The sequence below is a fragment of the Balaenoptera borealis genome (assembly GCF_965194805.1).
Source record: "Balaenoptera borealis genome assembly, chromosome: 7".
NCBI classification, from domain to species: Eukaryota; Metazoa; Chordata; class Mammalia; order Artiodactyla; family Balaenopteridae; genus Balaenoptera; species Balaenoptera borealis.
The window spans coordinates 110475957-110490260 of NC_138864.1; the positions used below are offsets into that span (position 1 = coordinate 110475957).

The window sequence follows — 14304 nt, forward strand, 5'->3', positions numbered from 1 at the left end:
AGTCATGTGGAGTGTCACCAGCTCTGAGAGGCAGAAGGTGCTGGAGGCTACATTTCTTTGTTTATGTTCAAAATGTTTCCAGAAATGGCCAGAGGAGTTGATTTGCTTTGGCTTTTCTGAGCATTTCCATTATTACCTTTCGAGATCACTAGCTCAGGGTAGTGGGTGTGCTTTCTTCTATCCTCATCCTGACCCCTGCTCAACTTTTCTTACTGTGGAACATATCTATCACCAACTAGCCTTTTTCAGCCTTATTCATTTGGCAGGCTGTGGTCATTCATTTAATTCCTCCTTTCTTTTCTCTCTGTTTTAATTACCCCAGGGATCTGGTATTCTGAAGAATGTTACTTTTGGCCAGCTTGATAAGTGTTGGAAATATTACTTGGCTCTTCATAGCTCTGGGTTAGTTAGGCTTACAGGGCTAGAGTGGGGAATTGAAGGAAAGAACTAGAAATTATTGGATCTCACTTGCCGCTAAACGTGATGTCAGTTAACATTTTAAAAGAATTTTGCCTTTTCCTGGTTCTGTATCATTGTAAATTAGTCTATCTGTATGATTTTCTTAAGAGAACATTCAGAGTTATTTGCCTTGTTTTACAAATACAGACATAGAGACTCAGCATATAGATTTGCAGGGAGTCTCTTTTCGGGGCTAAGAAATGAAATGATATTTTACCTGGGCCTGCCTGCTTATCACCTTCTCATTTCTTCCTTACCTCCAGACAGCCCATCCTGCCGAGCCAGTACACAGTGAGTGTACTTTTTAAATGGCTTTATGTCCATGAGCACCATACAGCTAGCCTGCAGGAATCATCATAATGTGTTGGGCATGTGTTTCAAGGTAGCTCATGCTCTTCTTATCCGGACTTATATCTTATAGGATATCAGAGGAAGCAGAGAAGAAAGCATTGTATTAGAGAAAAAAGCATTATATTAGAGAAATTAGAGTTTTGCTTAGGGTTATCAAAAACACCTTAAGAGTGATGAATGTATGTCTGTACTTGTGTGAATTTCTTCTCTGCATGTGGCTCTGTACGTGTTTCACATTGTGCATATGTGGGGATCTGTCAACTGTCTTATTTTGTATTTTGTTTGGATAGATACATCAAAAGTCCCCAAAAGGGAGGTTAGGTTTGACATAAATACACTACCATGTGTAAAATAGATAGCTAGTGGGAACCTACTGTATAGCACAGGGAGCTCAGCTCGGTGCTCTGTGATGACCTAGATGGGTGGGTTGGGTGGTGGGGGGGAGGTCCAAGTGGGAGGGGATATGTGTATACATATAGCTGATTCACTCCATTGTACAGCAGAAACTAACACAACATTGTAAAGCAATTATACTCCAATTAAAAAAAAAAAAGAAAAAAAAAGTCCCCTAAAGATGGTACTAAAATTTGTTGTTTGAAACCTACATTAGCATCTATAGCTCTAGATCATTTAAATTGTGCTGGGTCAACATCTCTCATCCTGTTTTACTAAAGTTTAGGACTGGTATTACATTGAATGGTGCTATGATCTTAAGAGGCTGAAGTTACAAATACTAGCTATCTTTGGGTCAGTTAACTTTGTTTTTTATTTTGGCTATAGATTATAAATTACTTATCTGTATGAATAAGTTATGGTCAGCCATCTTAAAGATATCCATCTTTTATATCAAAAGGAACTTGGCAAACGAATGTGTGTATATTAGTGTAAACTCGTATCCTCTTTTATAAAAAACAGGTAAACTTCATGTCTTACATCTGTAAAGTCATTTCTGGACAGAAAGGAAAGGGCCTTAAATAGTTTATTAAGTATTAACCAAACATAAGGAAGTCAAAGCATCTTTCAACCATCTATAGATTGTAGATCCTCACTGAATCACTTTACCTATTAAAGCACTGTCTTTAATAGTTTGTGATGTCATTAGAAATAAACTTGAGAATTCCTCAAAGATTATACAAACAGATGGAGAGGTATACCATGTTCTTGGATTGGAAGAATCAACATTGTGAAAATGACTATACTACCCAAAGCAATCTACAGATTAAATGCAATCCCTATCAAACTACCAATGCATTTTTCACAGAACTAGAACAAAAAATTTCACAATTTGTACGGAAACACAAAAGACCCTGGATAGCCAAAGCAATCTTGAGAAAGAAAAACGGAGCTGGAGGAATCAGGCTCCTAGACTTCAGACTATACTACAAAGCTATAGTAATCAAGGCAGTATGGTACTGGCACAAAAACAGAAATATAGATCAATGGAACAGGATAGAGAGCCCAGAGATAAACCCACGCCCATATGGTCACCTTATCTTTGATAAAGGAGGCAAGGATATACGATGGAGAAAAGGCAGCCTCTTCAATAAGTGGTGCTGGGAAAGCTGGACAGCTACATGTAAAAGAATGAAATTAGAACACTCCCTAACACCATACACAAAAATAAACTCAAAAGGGATTAAAGACCTAAGTGTAAGGCCAGACACTATCAAACTCTTAGAGGAAAATATAGGCAGAACACTCTATGATATAAATCACAGCAAGATCCTTTTTGACGCACCTCCTAGAGAAATGGAAATAAAAACACAAATAAACAAATGGGACCTAATGAAACTTAAAAGCTTTTGCACAGCAAAGGAAACCATAAACAAGACGAAAAGGCAACCCTCAGAATGGGAGAAAATATTTGCAAATGAAGCAACTGACAAAGGATTAATCTCCAAAATTTACAAGCAGCTCATGCAGCTTAATATCAAAAAAACAAAGAACCCAATCCAAAAATGGACAGAAGACCTAAATAGACATTTCTCCAGAGAAGATACACAGATTGCCAACAAACACATGAAAGGATGCTCAACATCACTAATCATTAGAGAAATGCAAATCAAAACTACAATGAGGTATCACCTCACACCAGTCAGAATGGCCATCATCAGAAAATCTACAAAGAATAAATGCTGGAGAGGGTGTGGAGAAACGGGAACCCTCTTGCACTGTTGGTGGGAATGTAAACTGATACAGCCACTATGGAGAACAGTATGGAGGTTCCTTAAAAAACTAAAAATAGAACTACCATACGACCCAGCAATCCCACTACTGGGCATATACCCTGAGAAAACCATAGTTCAAAAAGAGACATGCATCACAGTGTTCACTGCAGCACTATTTACAATAGCCAGGACATGGAAGCAACCTAAGTGTCCATTGACAGATGAATGGATAAAGAAGATGTGGCCTATATATACAATGGAATATTACTCAGCCATAAAAGAAACGAAATTGAGTTATTTGTAGTGAGGTGGATGGACCTAGAGCTTGTCATACAGAGTGAAATAAGTCAGAAAAAGAAAAACAGATACCCTGTATTAACACACATATATGGAATATAAAAAAAAATGGTTCTGATGAACCTATTGGCAAGACACGAATAAAGACGCAGACATAGAGAATGGACTTGAGGACATGGGGAGGGGGAAGGGTAGGCTGGGCCGACGTGAGAGAGTGGCACTGACATATATACACTACTAAATGTAAAATAGCTAGTGGGAAGCAGCCGCATAGCACAGGGAGATAGCTCAGTGCTTTGTGACCACCTAGAGGGGTGGAATAGGGAGGGTAGGAGGGAGACGCAAGAGAGAGGGGATATGGGGATATATGTATACGTATAGCTGATTCACATTGTTATACAGCAGAAACTAATACAACATTGTAAAGCAATTATACTACAATAAAGGTGTTATAAAAAAAAGAAAGAAACTTGAGAATTTTTATTGTTAAATAGAAATATTTTTATTTATGCATTTTAAAGACATTTCCCTTTTCCTGTGCTTTTCCTGACCTCAGCCAGTACATTTAGCACATCCTTACACTTGCAGAATTCTAAGTAGATGTTTTCACAGATTGTGTATCTGTTGATTTAATGTTTTCAGGACTCAGCATCAGCAAAAGTGGAACAATTTCTTGGTCTTTACATTTCATTTAAACATGAATTGACATTCTCAAAGTCGTTTGAACAGAAATCCCAACATCAAATACTCCAGTGAAGGCACTTCTAGGTGAAAATTATGATCGGATTATGAGAGACTTATCTTCAAGGTCACAAAAGCGTGCTGGCTTAGGAAAAGCTGTGTCCCAATGTCAAGTGGACCATGATAGTTTATTTGGAACTCATGCAGTGTTGTTTATACTGAAATACTTGAATGTGTGGTTTTACCTGCTGTCTTTGGCCTTCTAAAAGTCAAAGTAAATCATGATAACAAAACAGTTTTTTTCCTTCATGTTGAGTTGCAAGTTTTTTGTTCCTCTCTAATAATACAGTTTACTTCTAAGTATGGCCTTTGCAAGGAACAGGTAAGACCCCACATCTTAAAGTGAATCATTAAATAATAATCACCTGTTTTTTACTGAGCTTGTTTGTAGGGTGTATTGTTTTTGAGGTTGTTACTTGGCTGCTGGTCAAAGTTAGTCCTGCTCTGCAGCAGGCAATCTAATCGTAAGCCTTGTAAGAGTTTCTGGGCTGTGCAGTATTTGTGATTCATCCTTGCTGAGTACTTCAGAATTCAGCTTTTTTTTAGCCAGCAGTTGGTGGGCCGGCATTAGTTAGCCGATAAAAACGTGGTGTGCTGCGGTGGGGCGTTTGGAGGATTAGACATATTTTTGTTGGAATGTTTTTGGATATTTTAATATTTCCATCTTTATTTGGGGGTAGTGTCTAATTCTTTTTCTATATTCAGGTACAAGGCTTTTTAGCATCTAAGGATAGCCCAATTCTGCAACCTCACAATTATATGTTAATCCCAAACCAACATGTAGAATCAAATATCCTCTTAATTAAAGCAGAGCCTGGTCATAAGCCTAATTTATATGACAACAGCAACCATAAGAAAAAAGAAACAATTATAAAGGGCATTTTTCTGTAAACAAACTCCCAAATTGTGTTAAAATTTAAGGGGAGAGATAAATTTTGAGGGTTTCTTTTTTTACCCCATGACAATAAAATCCAGAAGTGGGTTACAGTCATTCTGCTGTCTTTCTCAAAACACTTGTTTGATGGTGAAGTACTAGGCAGGGACTCTGTCTCTTTCTTAGAGGTGCTGAAGGCATTATTGGTGCTCAGTTCATGTTTAATAACAACATTATTCAGGGTTGAAATGTGGCTGGCACACCAGGGTTAATGCCAGTGCTCTTAGGAGAAGGGTGATTGGCATTTTAATCAGTGCAAATGTTCAGAACCTTTGTCTGAATGACTGTATTTCCAGCTCTTCAGATTTCCCTGCTCTGTGGTTCAGCATCAGTTCAGAGGGGAGAGCTCCATCTACTGAAGGCCCATTTCAGAATGATTCCTTCTGTTGAGTTCAACTATTTTCCTTTTGCACAGCTCATTGAATTTTCTTTGGACTTACAAGCTTCAGTGGAGGTTATGCCGAGACTGGTAATTTGGCCTTTTCAAAATCAAATTCCTTGTCTTTTTGCTTAGTGCTTACCTCCAAAGGAGTTATCAGGGAGCATTCTTAATTCACTCTATTTAATAGTTATGTTTTGTTGGGACCTAGATAGGTGGTAAAACTGCCCTTAGGAAAATGTTGCTGTAGATCGTCTTTCTTTAGACATCCCGAGCTTGAATCTCCTTCCATACCCTCACACTGGCATTTTATGGATACTTTAGAAGTGACTTTGATGTCAGATTGAAGCTTGACTTTGTTTAGCCACTTCGGCTGGCTCTGGGATTTTGTACAAGTGACTTAATTTTTATAAACCCTGGTTTCCCCATTGGGACTTGTGGGCCATACTTAATGAGCTTGGACTTTGTTGGAAGGGCAGTGGAGCCTTTGAAAAGTTTTAAATAGGGGACTGTTCATAATTGTATTGTAGATCAGACCAGATATGTTGGTGCCCAGGACTGTAGCTATCAGCCCCTTCAGAAGTCTGGGCCACATCACCCAAGATGCCTCATGTTGGCTTGGCTTACATTGACTGAGCAGTGAGAGAGTAGAAAGGCCAGGCCGTCTCAGCCCAATTCTGGACGACACTGAAGGGCCATCCTACCTCCATAGCTCCCCCCAGTGTCAGCTGATGCTGTCATTTGGCCTTTTTTGTGGCTTGACATCTCCCTCTGCTCCATCTGGCTTCCATTACTTATCTGAAAGGAAGCTGTGGGTGTTCATCCCAAGAGTACTCCTTATTGAATGTTCCATACTCTAAACTGTGTCCCAGAGGATCTGTTTTCTGGGGATCCCAGTTTGGGAATTTGGAGGATAGAGATTAAATTTTAGAATTCGGATGTTTTCCTATAGTTAGTAAGGGATCATTGAGATGATTTGAGCACAGAAGTAGTAAGTTGAAAGCAGCGTATTAGGATGTTTGATCTGGCGTCCACATGGGTCACACAGGGGAGAGTCTGGAGTAATAATTCTGAGAGATTGAATGAAGCAATGGTTAATAGGTACTAATGAAATCGGGGGAGAGAAATGGAGCTTTGCTGCTTACCAGCTGTGTGTCCTTGAGAGATTACTTAGTCTCTTTAAGGCTTAGATTTCTGCTTTGTAAAGTGAGGGAATTAATATAGATATCATGAAACTATTGAGAGGATTAAGTGAGTTAATGACAGGCACATATTTTGGTGCTTAGTAAGTGCTACTTCCTTTGAATAGATGTACTAATCACAGTCACTTCACTACTGTCATGTACACAGACACACTCACACACCCCTTCTTCTGCACACATAGTTGACTCTTGGCTAGAAACCTTTCAGCTTTGCCTTTCATGATCTTCTTTGCGTGGTGGTCACGAGCTTCTCCTCTGTTGTGGTGCTTCCCTCTCACCTTCTACCCTTTATCCTCCTACAGTGCATGCAACAGGCCAGAACATTTCATGTTTTTCATGCTTCTTTGCCTGTGTACGTGCTTTTTACTCTTGCTGATGTGCCCTGGTGGTGCTCTGGTCCACCTGGGAAACCTTCAGAGTCCCTGTGTGAATAACCTATTCCTTAAAAACAATGATCGACTTCCTGGTCTGTATATTGTATACATTTCTGTTTCTCTGACTTATACTCTGTGGTAATTTTGTATTTTCTTAACCATTTTCATTGTGACCTTCTTGGACCCAGGGCCCATGTTGTGTTTATGTTTTACCTCTCATCATGCAGAATGGTGTGTATGGCACATCACGGGCACTCAATAAATGTTCATTGAAAGCAGGTTGAGGAAAGATTCTGTGTTGTGCCAACTGTGATCAGATTCTCCTGAAGTCAGGGCAGCTTGGTTGTAGCCCTGAGAGGTTCCCAGAATCTGGGGATACTGCACAGTGCCGGGGTGCATGCGCAGATGCTCCGTGTTACATCATCACTTGCTTGGCAGGTTTAGAGATCTGCTTTGCAGGTCGATGACTTGCACCCAAGGGCGTTGGGTCAGTAGAATCCCTGATACCTTATCACCTATACCCTGTGGCTCCAAGATGTCTTGCCAGTGATGGTTTTCTTGTTCTAAGAGGTTGGAAATTGGAACAAGTCAGTTCACTCTCTGCTGAGGAATGTCTTTGGATTAGCTTTCTTTAAAAGTTCTCCTGTGACTTACCTTATCCTTCACAGATTTATAAGCTTATTCCCTCACAGACTTATACATTCTTTCTCTACTCACTGGTTTATTTGGGAGGAATAATTTTTCAACTATAATTGTAATAATGAGTAAAATTGGTTTCAGTAAGTAATTATTGTAGTATTTATTAATTATCAACCTAATAGTATCCTGCAAGTTGACTACAGTATTTTGAGTCTAAATAATAGGGAAAGTAGATGCTAAAAGAACTTACTAGAAGTAGGAAAGTCAGAAAGAGAGGCTATATGGAAAATGTATCTTAGGTTAATATTAAAATAACAATCAGCATCTAAGATGAAATGTCCAAAAGGCAGCAGTAGTTCAAGACGTAAGTCAGGAGAGGCAATATAACTTTTACCCCCAGCTTTTTCTGGGGAAAAATTTCAAACATTGAAAACTACTGAAAGAATAGTAAAATAAAAACTAATATATGAAAAAAAAAAAACTAATATACGCTTCCACCTAGATTTGCCACTTCTTAACATTTCCCAGTATTTAATCTCTCTCTCTCTCTGTGAATGTATACATATTATATATCATATGTATACACACATCTGTACAAAACTGTACAAATATTTGTGTGTATTTATAACACACATGACATAGCACACATCACACTTTACTCATAAATATATTAGCCTATATCTTCGTACAATAAGAGCATTCTTTTACATAGCTTTAGTACCATTATCACACACAATTTAATATTGATACAATCATATTTAATATACAGTCCATATTCAAATTTCTCCAATTATCCAAAAATATCTTTTGCTTTGTGCTTTAAAGAATAATTTGGGAGAAACAAGAACTACAGTCCTGCAGCCTGTGGAACAAACACCACATTCACAGAAAGATAGACAAAATGAAAAGGCAGAGGGCTATGTACCAGATGAAGGAACAACATAAAACCCCAGAAAAACAACTAAATGAAGTGGAGTTAGGCAACCTTCCAGAAAAAGAATTCAAAATAATGATAGTGAAGATGATCCAGCACCTTGGAAAAAGAATGGAGGCAAAGATCGGGAAGATGCAAGAAATGTTTAGCAAAGACCTGGAAGAATTAAAGAACAAACAAACAGAGATGAACAATACAATAACTGAAATGAAAACGACACTAGAAGGAATCAATAGCAGAATAACTGAGGCAGAAGAACGGATAAGTGACCTGGAAGACAGAATGGTGGAATTCACTGCTGCGGAACAGACTAAAGAAAAAAGAATGCAAAGAAATGAAGACAGCCTAAGAGACCGTTGGGACAACATTAAACACAACAACATTCGCATTATAGGGGTCCCAGAAGGAGAAGAGAGAGAGAAAGGACCTGAAAAAATATTTGAAGAGATTATAGTCGAAAACTTCGCTAACATGGGAAAACAAATAGCCACCCAACTCCAGGAAGCGCAGAGAGTCCCATACAGTATAAACCCAAGGAGAAACACGCCGAGACACATAGTAATCAAATTGGCAAAAATTAAAGACAAAGAAAAATTATTGAAAGCAGCAAGGGAAAAACGACAAATAACATACAAGGGAACTCCCATAAGGTTAACACCTGATTTCTCAGCAGAAACTCTACAAGCCACAAGGGAGTAGCATGATATACTTAAAGTGATGAAAGGGGAGAACCAACAACCAAGATTACTCTACCCGGCAAGGATCTCATTCAGATTTGATGGAGAAATCAAAAGCTTTACAGACAAGCAAAAGCTAAGAGAAATTAGCACCACCAAACCAGCTCTACAACAAATGCTAAAGGAACTTCTTTAAGTGGGAAACACAAGAGAAGAAGAGGACCTACAAAAACAAACCCAAAACAATTAAGAAAATGCTCATAGGAACATACATATCAATAATTACCTTAAACGTGAATGGATTAAATGCTCCAACCAAAAGACACAGGCTTGCTGAATGGATACAAAGACAAGACCCATATATATGCTGTCTACAGGAGACCCACTTCAGACCTAGGGACACATACAGACTGAAAGTGAGGGGATGGAAAAAGATATTCCATGCAAATGGAAATCAAAAGAAAGCTGCAGTAGCGATACTCATATCAGACAAAATAAACTTTAAAATAAAGAATGTTACAAGAGACCAGTAAGGACACTACATAATGATCAAGGGATCAATCCAAGAAGAAGATATAACACTTATAACATAGGAGCTCCCAACATAGGAGCACCTCAATACATAAGGCAACTGCTAACAGCTATAAAAGAGGAAATCGACAGTAACACAATAATAGTGGGGGACTTTAACACCTCACCTACACCAGTGGACAGATCGTCCAAAATGAAAAAAAATAAGGAAACAGAAGCTTTAAATGACACAATAGACCAGATAGATTTAATTGATATTCATAGGACATTCCATCCAAAAACAGCAGATTACACTTTCTTCTCAAGTGGGCACGGAACATTCTCCAGGATAGATCACATCTTGGGTCACAAATCAAGCCTTAGTAAATTTAAGAAAATTGAAATCATATCAAGCATCTTTTCTGACCACAGTGCTATGAGATTAGAAATGAATTACAGGGAAAAAATGTAAAAAACACAAACACATGGAAGCTAAACAATACGTTACTAAATACCCAAGAGATCACTGAAGAAATCAAAGAGGAAATCAAAAAATACCTAGAGACAAATGACAATGAAAACACGACGATCCAAAACCTATGGGATGCAGCAAAAGCAGTTCTAAGAGGGAAGTGTATAGCTATACAAGCCTACCTCAAGAAACAAGAAAAATCTCAAATACACAATCCAACCTTACGCCTAAAGGAACTAGAGAAAGAAGGACAAACAAAACCCAAAGTTAACAGAAGGAAAGAAATCATAAAGATCAGAGCAGAAGTAAGGGAAATAGAAACAAAGAAAACGATAGCAAAGATCAATAAAACTAAAAGCTGGTTCTTTGAGAAGATAAACAACATTGGTAAACCATTAGCCAGACTCCTCAAATTACCAATGGCATTTTTTACAGGACTAGAACAAAAAAATCTTAAAATTTGTATGGAGACACAAAAGACCCCGAATAACCAAAGCTGTCTTGAGGGAAAAAAGCAGAGCTGGAGGAATCAGACTCCCTGACTTCAGACTATACTACAGAGCTACAGTAATCAAGACAATATGGTACTGGCACAAAAACAAATATAGATCAATGGAACAGGATAGAAAGCCCAGAGATAAACCCACGCACCTATGGTCAGCTGATCTATGACAAAGGAGGCAAGGATATACAAGGGAGAAAAGACAGTCTCTTCAGTAAGTGGTGCTGGGAAAACTGGACAGCTATATGTAAAAGAATGAAATTAGAACACTCCCTAACACCATACACAAAAATAAACTCAAAATGGATTAGAGACCTAAATGTAAGACCGGACACTGTACTCTTAGAGGAAAACATAGGAAGAACACTCTTTGACATAAATCACAGGAAGATATTTTTTGATCCACCTCCTAGAGTAATGGAAATAAAAATAAACAAATGGGACCTAATGAAACTTCAAATCTTTTGCACAACAAAGGAAACCATAAACAAGACGAAAAGACAACCCTCAGAATGGGAGAAAATATTTGCAAACGAATCAACGGACAAAGGATTAATCTCCAAAATATATAAACAGCTCATTCAGCTCAATATTAAAAGAAACACACAACCCAATCCAAAAATGGGCAGGAGACCTAAATAGACATTTCTCCAAAGAAGACATACAGATGACCAGGAAGCACATGAAAAGCTTCTTAACATCACTAAATATTAGAGAAATGCAAATCAAAAGTACAGTGAGGTATTACCTCACACCAGTTAGAATGGGCATCATCAGAAAATCTACAAACAAGAAATGCTGGAGAGGGTGTGGAGAAAGGGGAACCCTCTTGCACTGTTGGTGAGAATGTAAATTGATACAGCCACTATGGAGAACAGTATGGAGGTTCCTTAAAAATCTAAAAATAGAATTACCATATGATCCAGCAGTCCCACTACTGGGCATGTACCCGAGAAAACCATAATTCAAAAAGACACATGCACCCCAATGTTCATTGCAGCACTATTTACAATAGCCAGGTCATGGAAGCAACCTAAATGCCCATCGACAGACGAATGGATAAAGAAGATGTGGTACATATATACGATGGAATATTACTCAGCCATAGAAAGGAACAGAATTGGGTCATATGTGGAGACGTGGATGGATCTAGAGACTGTCATACAGAGTGAAGTAAGTCAGAAAGAGCAAAATAAGTATCATATATTAACGCATATATGTGGAACTTAGAAAAATTGTACAGATGAACCGGTTTGCAGGGCAGAAATTGAGACACAGATGTAGAGAACAAACGTATGGACACCAAGGGGGGAAAACGGCAGTGGGGTGGTGGTGGTGGTGTGATGAATTGGGCGATTGGGATTGACATATATACACTGATGTGTATAAAACTGATGACTAATAAGAACCTACTGTATAAAAAAAAAAAAAAAGAATAATTTGGGACCCACCCAAGGGTTGTGTATTAAATTTTGGTTTGTCATGCTAATCTAGAGTAGTCCTTTTACCTTTTTTGTTTTTACTGATATTTTAGAGTCCAGTCCAGTTGTTTTGTTAGAATGCTCTACATCTGGATTTGTCCAGTTAATTCCTCCTGATGAGATTCAGTTTGGCAAATTTTGGCAAGAGTACTACATAGGAGGTGTTGTGTACTTTCCATTTTGTCACTGCAGGAAGTATATATTTCTTTATTCTGTTATTGGTGATGCTGAATTTGTTCACTTGATTAAAGTATTTATTCCAACTCTATTTTGGGGCAGATCTCCTTTATAATTAATAAGCAATCTATAAAGTGGTACTTAGAGACTATTTGCTTATCTTCTTAACAGTCTGTTACCGAATCATTGTTGATTTTTGCCTGAATCAGTTATTACATAAAGTATAAAATAGTGGCTATAAAATAGTTAGGTAATATAGATTTGAAAGTAATGTATCAGTTACTGATTAGCAGGGGTAAGGATGGATTTGATAGATGATAAAGGACTCTAGAGCAGTTGGCTATGTATATGAAAAAATTAAAATTAAACACCCACCTCATACTGTACAGAAAAATAAATGCCAAATGAGTTATAAGTCTAAATGTGAAAAGAAAAACTCTAAAATTTTCATAGGGGAAACACACAATGCATATTTCCATGATATTGTGATAGGGAAGAATTCCTTAAACAAGACACAAAAACCACAAGCCCGAAAAGAAAAGACTGCCATTTTGGAATACATTAACATAAAAATCTTCACTAACAAAAGGTATTAAAAACAAGATGAAAGGACAGACCATAGAATGGGAATATATATTTGCAACTCTTCTATGTGATGAAAGATAAGTATCCAGAGTTCAGCAGCAGTCATACAAATCAATAAGAAAAAGACAAACTGCTCAATAGAAAATGGGCAAAGGATATGACTAGGCAATTCACAGAGGAAGAAGACTGAATGGCCAATTAGGAAAGATGCTCAACTTTACTAATAATCAGGGAAATGAAAAGTAAAACCCTGGTGAGATTCCATTTTACACCTATTGATTGGCAAAACCTAATAAGCTTGCTAACACCGAGTGCTGGCAAGGATGGGAAGAAACAGAAACTCTTGTATATGACTGCTGGGAATAAATTGCTGTTTTATTTTTAGTGATCAATTTGGAAATACCTGGTACAGTTGAAGATGTGCGTATTTCGCAACTCAGCCATTCTACTTTTAGGGTTCAGAAAGTTGTCACGTGTAAAACAAGGAGACATGTACAAGGATATTCATTGTAGCAATACTTGAAATAGAAAAAAAAGTACAGGAGGTGATAAATGTAGTGTAATTTATCTCCCCATGCACTGGAGCAGTTAAGATAAACTAGTTGTACTAAGTTTAAATAAATATAGTACTAAGCGAATAAGTTTTAAGAGACTATAATATATATGTGTAATATAATATAACTATTATAAGTAGATGTAATGTATGTAATATAATTGTAACCTAATATATGTATACTGTGTTTATGTATATAATGATAAACCAGCCATATTAAGATACTAATGTACATATCATCCAATTCACCTATTTAAAGTTTAATGGCTTTTAGTATATTCAGAGTTGTGCATCTATCACTACAATCAATTTTAGAGCATTTTCATTACCCTTAAAAGAAACCCTTAGCTGCCAGTCCCCCCCCCCCCCCCCCCAACAAGTCTCCCATCTTCTCCAGTCCTAGGCAACATTAATCTACTTTCTGTCTTTATAGATTTGTCTGTTCTGGACATTTCATGTAAATGGAGTTGTATGGTGTGTGACTGGCTTCTTTCAGATAGAACATGTTTTCAAGGTTCAACCATGGTGTAGCATGTATCAGTCCTTCATTTCTTTTAATTGCAAATACTGTTCCATTGTATGGATATGCCGCATTTTATCCATTCATCTCTTGATGGGCGTTTGGAGTATTTCCACTTTCTGGCTATTTTGAATGCTGCTATGAACATTGTGTACAAGTTTTTTAAGCATACAGAACATTAGTATGTATTGTTTCTCAATACATATATGTATAATCAAAGTATAAAAAATGGGAAGAGATGGGAGAGTGGACTTTAGCTATATATTTTTATCATTTTACCTCTTAAATAATGAAAAAAAAGAAAGGCATGACACAAGTAAGGCAAATATTAGCATTTGTTAAAGCATGG

General features: G+C 37.5%; 1 protein-coding gene across 3 annotated transcripts in view; it reads left to right on the forward strand.

Annotated features, from left to right (window-relative positions):
* The window catches only part of EXOC4 (exocyst complex component 4), an 816004-nt gene that overhangs the window by 148226 nt on the left and 653474 nt on the right, over nt 1–14304 (forward strand). The gene's annotated exons all lie outside the window — the stretch shown is intronic.